This window comes from Mirounga leonina, unplaced genomic scaffold, assembly GCF_011800145.1.
Source record: "Mirounga leonina isolate KUSES-001 unplaced genomic scaffold, KU_Mleo_1.0 Mir_507, whole genome shotgun sequence".
NCBI classification, from domain to species: domain Eukaryota; kingdom Metazoa; phylum Chordata; class Mammalia; order Carnivora; family Phocidae; genus Mirounga; species Mirounga leonina.
The window spans coordinates 4,168,591-4,177,173 of NW_023270789.1; the positions used below are offsets into that span (position 1 = coordinate 4,168,591).

At 52.8% G+C, this 8,583-nt stretch overlaps 1 protein-coding gene across 3 annotated transcripts in view; it reads right to left on the bottom strand.

Annotated features, from left to right (window-relative positions):
• VANGL1 (VANGL planar cell polarity protein 1) overlaps positions 1–7,096 on the bottom strand; it is a 51,226-nt gene extending 44,130 nt beyond the window's left edge. Inside the window, exons 1-2 of one of the 3 annotated variants that reach the window (XM_034990221.1) lie at positions 6,983–7,096; positions 6,067–6,240 (exon numbers count right to left, since the gene is read on the bottom strand). The gene's annotated coding sequence lies outside the window, so the exon portion shown is untranslated. Of the gene's footprint in view, positions 1–6,066; positions 6,241–6,784; positions 6,906–6,982 lie in introns of those variants that run through there. The other 2 variants (XM_034990220.1, XM_034990222.1) reach the window with 2 other exon arrangements.
• Between the last annotated feature and the right edge of the window lie 1,487 nt (positions 7,097–8,583).

Sequence of the window (8,583 nt, forward strand, 5' to 3'; positions counted from 1 at the left end):
CCAACGTGGGGGCATTTTTTCAGAATGCTGAGTTTTGCTCCTGGACCACTTCCACTTTCCTAGAAGACCGCAAGAGCCACTCATCCTCTTTGCTCCCGACTCCGCCCCCCACCGTTTTCAACCAGCAATTTCAGCAAGTTGCCAGCGCCCTCGATTCTCATCTCCTTTCCACTCTGGGCTTTGCTGCTTGTTCATCTGTTTTGTACCTGGCTGACACCTACATCAGGAGGTGAGCCAAGATCCCCAGGCCTGCCCAGCATGAGCCTCTTTCCCTAAAAGCCCTTGGCCCGGCTCTCCTATCATCCCCCCTTCCCGTCCCCACTTCCAGCTAATTCTGGCTAAATGCTGCTGGGGTGTCTCAGAGGCAGATGACCCAGGCCCTGCAGACCTGGGCTGGTGCTATTCATGCTTCCTGGATGCGACATTGCTGAGCCACTGTTGCCCCGCCCCCCATAAAATGAGGCCATTTAACATGAGCTCTTCCTAGGTCAGTGAGAGCAATAAACCAGGCTCCCTACGTAAGCCACATGGTAACCCAGGCTCCATTCCCCTTCCCCCTCGGCAAGAGGACATCATTCCAAGTCCTCATTAAAATCTCTGGCCATCCATTAAAACAACCCCAGGCACGTCCCTCAAAGGAAATCACGGGCTCCCAAGTGCCCTCTGGGGAAAGGCTTTACCTAACTCTACCAGCACCGAGGTGCGGGTTCTCCCACAAGTCCTACCTTGTACTCCTCAAAGGGGTGGTCTGTATATGCTGCCATCCCCTCCCTCTCAACGGTCACCCCAATTCTCCTCTCTCAACACTCCACTGAAACAGCTCTAAGTGGGCCAAATCCAAAGGTCACATCCTCGTCCTCCTTTCCCTAGACCTTCTGATCCCATTTCTGCATTCATCTCTCTCTGTATTTAGCAAGCAGCCCAAAGGGGAGCATGCTAAGCAATGCTGGGGCACAGCAATGACAAGGGAACGCACACGGCGCCCGGTCTTCCCAGAGCTTTCTGCTGCCGGCCATCCTCTATAGACAGGACAGCGCTGATGCTACCACGTCTCCAACACTCCCTCCCTCTCCCCCATCAAGTTATCCCTTAAGGCTCCAAACTCGCCCGTTGTTTCTTCTCCATCCCATCCATGGATTTACTCCAGCATAAGCTCCTTGGAGACGGGAGCTACCGTTTACCTACCGTAGGATACTGTGCACGTAATAGGTACTCGATAAATACTCAAAGAATAAATCCCCAGTGCGCATCTCCCACCCAGCTGCCTCTTGTTCCCCCTGGGATTATCAACATCCCCACGAGTGCTTTCTGGAGTCCTGGACTATCTTTCCAATGTCCTCTGCCATAGTCATCCCATCAAACCTGTCCACCCAGCCCCGTGCCATTTCTGATTCTCTCTCTCCCCCGTGATTCCCACACATCCCACTGTCACTAAGTGCCATCTGTCCTCAGGGGCCTCCCCTCACTCTCCTGGTGCTCAGCCACCCACCTCCCCCAGGCTTCCTGGACAGAGGGCTAACCTATTACAAAGCCTGCAGGTTTCCCCATGGAATCCGGTCTCCGGTCTAGGCTGAGCTCAGGCTCCTTCCCCTAAGTCATGCTGTCAACTCCTGTCCCGGATCTGAGGAAGGATTCAGCATGAGCAACAGGAAGCAAATTGGCAAAATCCAGAGCGGGCTCATTTTAAGGGCCAATGAAAGAGCGTGGATATAGTTAACAGAAGCACCCAACGTGGAGCTTATCACTGCAATGATATGTTTACGAGATAGTTGGCTCGTATGCACAAGAAATTAGCAGAACTCAAATAAGGTCAGAGGGACGCCTTATCAGGAAGATAATAAACTAGTGAAAAGGAATCAGGTTCCCCTGGGTGATAAACAGATAGGTTGGTGCACTGGCTGGAACAGGACAGTCATATAAAGGTGTAAATATGGATCCTGGAATCTGGAACGCGCCCTCTCTCATCCTGACCCCGGAGATGACCCACACCGGGCAGCTGGGCAGCTTCCAGGGTGATCTTCCATATCACAATGTGGATGTCACTTCTCTGCTTAAAACCCTTCCGTGGTGTCCCACTACTGTTGGAATAAAACACAAAATCCTCCATTTGGCCCACAGGGCCCTGCCCACCCGGCCAACTGTACTCTCCTTCTCAGGTGCCAGGCCCTTCGAGGCACCGGGCTCTTTGTAGCCTCAGAGCCTTGGCAGAGCCCAGTATAACGACTATCCTGTCCACATGCCCTCTTTAGTCCAACTCCTACCCATCCCTCTCAACTAAATCCTGCTTCTTTCAAGAGGCCCTTCCGGATCCTCCAGTCTATGGGAGACCCCTTCACAGCACCCCATACTTTTCCTTTAGAGCACAATTTCCAATTCCACAGGGGCGTGATGACTTCACGTCTGGCTCCCAGGGGGCAGGGACCACGTTCAGCGCGGTCCGTCCGGCTCCTAGAATGTAACAGGCACCCAATAAACGTGGGCCAAGGAAGGGGTTCTGTGGCAGACCTCAGGCTGTGGAGGGCACAGATCCGCTGCGGAGGGAACCTTAGAGGCTGCCCATCTTCCATTCTCAGTTCGCCAGGAGAGGACAGCAACGCAGAGATGAGGTTAGCAGCGATGTGAGAACCACCGGCTTTTGGCTCACACAACAGTCTCGCTCAGCAGCTAAGTGTCTATTCCAGACACACTAAGTAAAAGTCGGCAGCAGTCTCAGTTCAGCTGCTGCCCAGGGCGCCCTGCCCAGCCGCCTCCCCCTGCCTTCCTGCCATTCGCCCCTGCAGCACCTGGTGTATTAGCAGCTACAGGCCCTGCCTGGGGGGAGGCTGGGGACAAACGCCAGGATGGGGCCGGAGCTGGTCAATTCACATCTCCTGAAGGCCAGGAGGGCAGCGCTGAGACAGGTGCGCTCTTGCCTGCGTGGCAGCATCTTCAATTCTGGGACCCCCAGGCAAAAAGGTCAGAGAGAACCCCTTCGCCCTGCTTTCTTAAAGTGAAGATCAGTGGCCTCAAAGAGAATCTTCCCCCAAAGTTCAGTTCACCCACATAAAACAGACCTGACTACTACCTAAAAGAAAAACACAGTGTTCGGAAAATCACAGGAGGGAAATAACATGTTACGGTAATGACAGTGGTAAACATTAAGCTAACCTTGACGAAAAGAAAATTATAAAAGCATCAACGGCTCTGCCGACAGCTATTAAGTAATTAAGGGAACTCTGGTTTGGAAGGTAGAAAGTTATCTCGCGAGGGGTAGAGAGACGCACGCTGCATTTAAAGAGCCGTTCGTTCTGCTCCTTCCGCAGTGGAGGTATTTCCAAGGGAAAGAAGTTTCTGGTACAGTCGTGCTTATGCAGACTGCGCATGTTACTGTTTATCATACATATGATGCTAAAGGGTTCACTGCATTAATTATTTTTCCCCCACTAATTATTATCTTTATTATGTGTTACAGTGGACATGCTTCTCAAGGTACCCCTTTTCGGTTACGTGGCACTCAAGGGGAACATGTAAACTGAAATAATTCTGTTCAAGGTCAGCTCTTCTTCGACAGAGGAGAAGCAATGAACACAAGCTCTGGAGTTAATGCTGTCACCCTTCAAACCCTGGCTCTGGTATGTATCAGTTGTATAACCCCAGATCAAGTTACTTAACCTTGCTGTGCGGTCTCCCTAACTCTTAACAACAGAATTATATTTTCCTTACCGGCTCAGAGTGGGTATCAAATGAGAGAATTCACAGTCATTTAGAACAGCGCCTCGCACACAGAAGGCACAATGGTTAGGCATTATTATTCATCAGTAAAGTAAAATTCCTCCAGTTAGGAAGACTATCTTGGTATGGCACAACATCTCCGTATCCCTTGCATTACACTTAACATACATTGTTTGGTCAGTGCTACTCTACCCTGAATGAATACCATTAACTGTAGCTAATCTAGTGATTTCCATTCTGTTCCTTGGGCCTCCTTTTACTAGTCCCAGGTTGGAAGTGAGTATCAGACCAGAAAAAAAAACTGTGTTTTATTGCATTTATTTGGAGGACCTTGGGGTAATAAGGGAGGGTGGGAAGAAGGATGGCAAGCTTTGCAAAACATTTTGCACAACTTGTGGTCTATAAACCATAAAACATCATCCAGGTTGGTCACTATGTGGGGATCAGAGGGCTTGTGGCATTTGTGACAAAGCCAGTGATACTTGCATTACAACAGACCTCTTATAAGTGAATGATCCTGGGCCGCTGTACACAAGCAAATAAAATGTCAACCTCATTTTACCTGTTTTGCCAATGATTTCAACTCGCCTTCCTAGAATAACTGCTCTTGACTCCAGTCCCTAATGACCTCTGAAACACCCCCCAGCAGCTGGGTATAGATTTCTGAAGAGCTGTGAATGGTTAACGTGTCTGGGGTTCTGTGATGTAGATCTGTTTTCAAGTGACCCCCTTATCCCCTGCTAGATTTTTAAGCTTCAAAAAATCGATTTTACGAGTACTACCTCCTCTCTAAATCCCATGGTGCCAAGTCCAATGATCACTGTCCAATAAATGGGATTCAGAAAGACCCTGATGGGGAGAGCAGCACGCACCTTTTCATCAGGCTTCAGGCGAGACCAAAGCCACTAGCAAAAACACGGTCCAGCCCCAAGTCCACTTAAACCTGTCTTGTCCACCTTCTGGAAAATGGCACAGCACGATGCCCACATCACATGCCCGTACACAGCTAGTCCCCTAGCCACAGCTAATTCACTTTAAGAGAGAGAGCATGGCACTTATAATAAAACAGACTACAGTTCATCGTGTGCTTCCTATGTGTTGTGGGCTGTTTAAATCGTTTGCATGTAATAGCTCACTTCATCCTCAGAACAAGCCATATAAGGGATAACAAGTATTCATGTCAAGTTACAGTTAAGGAAAGCAAGGTCACATAAGTGAAGGAGCCAGGGCTTGAACTATGGAAAATGGAGAGCAATATAGCAATTACCAGAACTGTTTATTTACACATCGGAGGGGAGGCAACAATCACAAATTGTCCCAAACCACATGTAACCCACAAAGAATTTCGCAATTTCACCTCCTGCTCACAGGTTCAGTGGGCCAAGCATTGTGGGGAGTCTGGGAGAAAAGAATCTGAAACAGTTGTAGGGAGTTCTCAGCCCAAAGGTGGACACTGCCTATTAAAATACAATGTGATAAGCATGCATGTGATGCGAGGTCTGGGGTAACAGGGTGTGTGTTTGCGTGTGTTAGGGGATGGAGGAAAGAACACCTTTCTCACTCAACACCTGTTTATTCTTCAGCGGACTGGGGTGACACGGAATTGGGGCTTGTATGGAAACGTTCCTTTATGGTTCTGTCCTGTTGCTCAAACACCTAAGACAATAAAAATGTCCTGCATGGCAAGCTGTCCTTACAAATATGCCATTCTCAAAATTCTTCTCCCATTTTACTTATAAATTAAGTCGCAACCAAGTCACATTGCCAAGGCTGTAACAGTGAAAACTTCACACTGGATGTTTCACTAATTACCTTGAGAGACACCAATGTTTGGGAATGCTAAATGCCCTATGGGTAGGTGAAGAGCATTATTTCTCTGAACTTCAGAAAAAAACAGTTTCCTCCCAGAAATCAAAGCCCCAGCTATATCACACTAATTTAATTCAACTCTAAAAACTCTAATTAGTGGTTACATAAAATGACTAATTACTTCTCCCTGGTTTTAGACAGTTTCTGCCATGTCACTTAAAAAGCCTAGGAGCTGTGTACTTGAACAACCCTGGACCCCCAGGAAGAAGAATGCTAATTAGCATTGTTGATGGGTGACACAAGCTATAATATTTTCCAGCAACTCTGTAAAATTTATAAACATATCAGGGAAAATGCCAGATTCTTTACAGCTTGCTAGCTTTTGGCATAAAGGTCTAATAATACACGCATTTCCAACCACAGCCCGGTCTAAGGGTTTAACAAAATGCACGCGCCAGCCACACAATCATCACAATAAAGCGCTCTGACATCTCTTAACGAGGAGCTAAACGGGCTCACAACACCTTCTCGGCTGGGCCATTATACCTGGTTTCAAGATGTGAAAACCGAGCAAGAGATTTCTCAGCTCCGAGGCTCAGCAGCTCATCTCCGGGCCGCCAGGCCACGGCTCCGCCCCACGCCTGCCTCCACCGGCGACGCGTTTAAATTTTTATAAAGCTTCACACTTCTCTGGGCGCGTTGCTTGGGACAGTTCAAAGACTGCAGGAGGAAATGAGATCCTGCCCGTGGCGAAGGCTGCCCCGGCGCGGTGATTTCCTCCAACTGGGACACCTCGGGCAGAGACTTGCCGGACGCCTTCTGCTCCACCCCGGCGTTTTTTGAAAGTAAACTCCTACCTGCCTGTTGCGCTCTCCCGGGCGCAACCGGACTCTCCCCCGCCAGGCCTGCGGGGCCGGCTCAATTTTGTGAGCGAGGTGTGAACACAGGCCGGCTCTGTGTGGGTTTCTGGCCCAGGGCCGGGCGGCTCCGGGGGCTGGCGGGTACCGGGTCGAGCCCCGCGGTGGGGTGGGAACCGCGGTGCGCGCCCGGTTCCCGGGGAGCAGAGGGCGGCCCGGCTCCCGCCCGCAGGCCCGGTAGGGCCACCCGGGTGCCCCGGGAACGTTGGCCCCTCCCCGCCGGCCGGCCGGAACGCGCACCCCGGGGCGCACCCCAAAGTGCGGCGTCCGAGGCGTGGGGAGGGAGAGCCCGGGTAGTGGGGTGCAGCAGCGAACGCGGGGCAGGGGCCGGGGCAAGAGGGGCGCACCTCGCGGCTTGGGAGAGGAGTGGGATCCCGGGAGGCACGATCGGGGTGCGGTGCGTAGGCGGGGAGCAGGCTCCCGGCTGGAGGCGAGGAGGGCGGGGACCCGGGGTCCCAGTCCGGGTGGGGGCGCGGGCGCTCCGCTGCGGGGGCGTCTCTCCGCGGGAGGTATGCACCCGGCGCCCGGCCTCTCGCGGGACTCACCTCTGCGCCGGCCGTGCGGGCTCCGCGGCCCGCGCTCTCGGCTCACAGCGGCCCCGGCTCTGCGGCCTGCGCTGGGCTCCCTCAGAGGCAGAGCCCCGCCGCCGCCGCCGCCGCCGCCGCACTGCCGCTTTCCGCTTCCTGTCCCGGCGCCGCCCCGCAGCCCGAGCCCAGCCTTGCGAGCCCGGCGCGGCCGCGAGCCAAGAGCAGCGAGCGCGGCCGGCCCCGCCGCGGGCCCGGCCCACCTGCAGCGGAGGGCGGGGCCGGCCGGCGTCTCCCCGCCCCCCTCCGCCTCCCCCCGCCCCCCCTGCCCCCCGTCTCTCCACTGGGCGCGTTGCTTGGGACAGTTCAAAGACACACGCTCGTGCACACTCATGCACACACAGACCTCAGGGACTGACCTCGCGCGCACACACACACACACTCATTCACCCATAGTTAACACATAGCCCGGATTGACCCCGCCCTGACCCCCAACATACTTGCACCCTCAAGCGCGCGCGCGCGCACACACACACGCGCACTCACACATTCACAATCATACACAAAATCCAAGCCTGTTTGCTCTCACTGGAGACCCACATACATTCATACAGCCCAGGGACTAACCTCCCTCCACACACACACACACACACACACACACACTCATATACACACATTCCAAGACCTGAACTGCAAATATCCATATACACCCACGCCTCAACCAATGTACATTACTCACATTTAAACTCACAAACAGCCCGGAAAATGACCCCACAAATAACGACACAGACCCAGACCCCCACAGCCAACCCTCTCCCTAGTCCTCCTCTAACAGAGCCATCACTGCCGCCCCCCCCCCCCCCCCCGTTTTTCTGGAAACTGCTGGAAGAGCACACCTCTGAAGGCGGGCAGGTAGCCCCAGGTTTCGGTCCTGATTTAACCAGGTCGGCTTCCATCTCTGAGTCTCTGTTTCCCTGTCCAAAAGGTGAGAGGATGAGAATGGCAACCTTGCAGGATCGTGGTGAAGATTATGGACAGTGGCTGGTGCCCAATAGGCACTGAACAGTTGTCAACTGTTTCTCTGAATATTTGCATTCTTCTTACTTAGTTGTCTTGTGTGGGTAGGGCTAGGGATTTCTGTGGAGAGTCTGGAATCTGGCTGGAACCCAAAGCTGCTTACATGATGAGCTCTCTTGTAGAGGCATGTCTAACCAAGTACTGTGGGCAGCTGGTGCAGGGAAACACACGCCCACCCTGAGCTAGCCTTAGTTGGGGAACTTTAGCCCCCAAAGCTGTCACTGTCCCCTCACCACCTCTCTTCCGCATCCCTGTAGTCCCCACGGTCTCTCCCATATATCGCACTTCTTCAGAGGACATCACATGTTCAATGTGCCAACCTTGACCCCCCCACCCCCAGCCTGCCACCAGGTTTCACTGCTCACCCTTGGCAACCCAGGACACCTGCCCACCCCTCACCCACCTGTCGCCTGTCTCCAGAGGGCAGGTGCTGCTGACTCGGTAGCCAGCTTCCTAAGGGTAAAGCCAGTGGTCTATCCACCGTGCTCAGGTGCAGAAATACAGAGCTTTATAAAAACGTGTGTCTTTCATCTTGAAAATGTAGA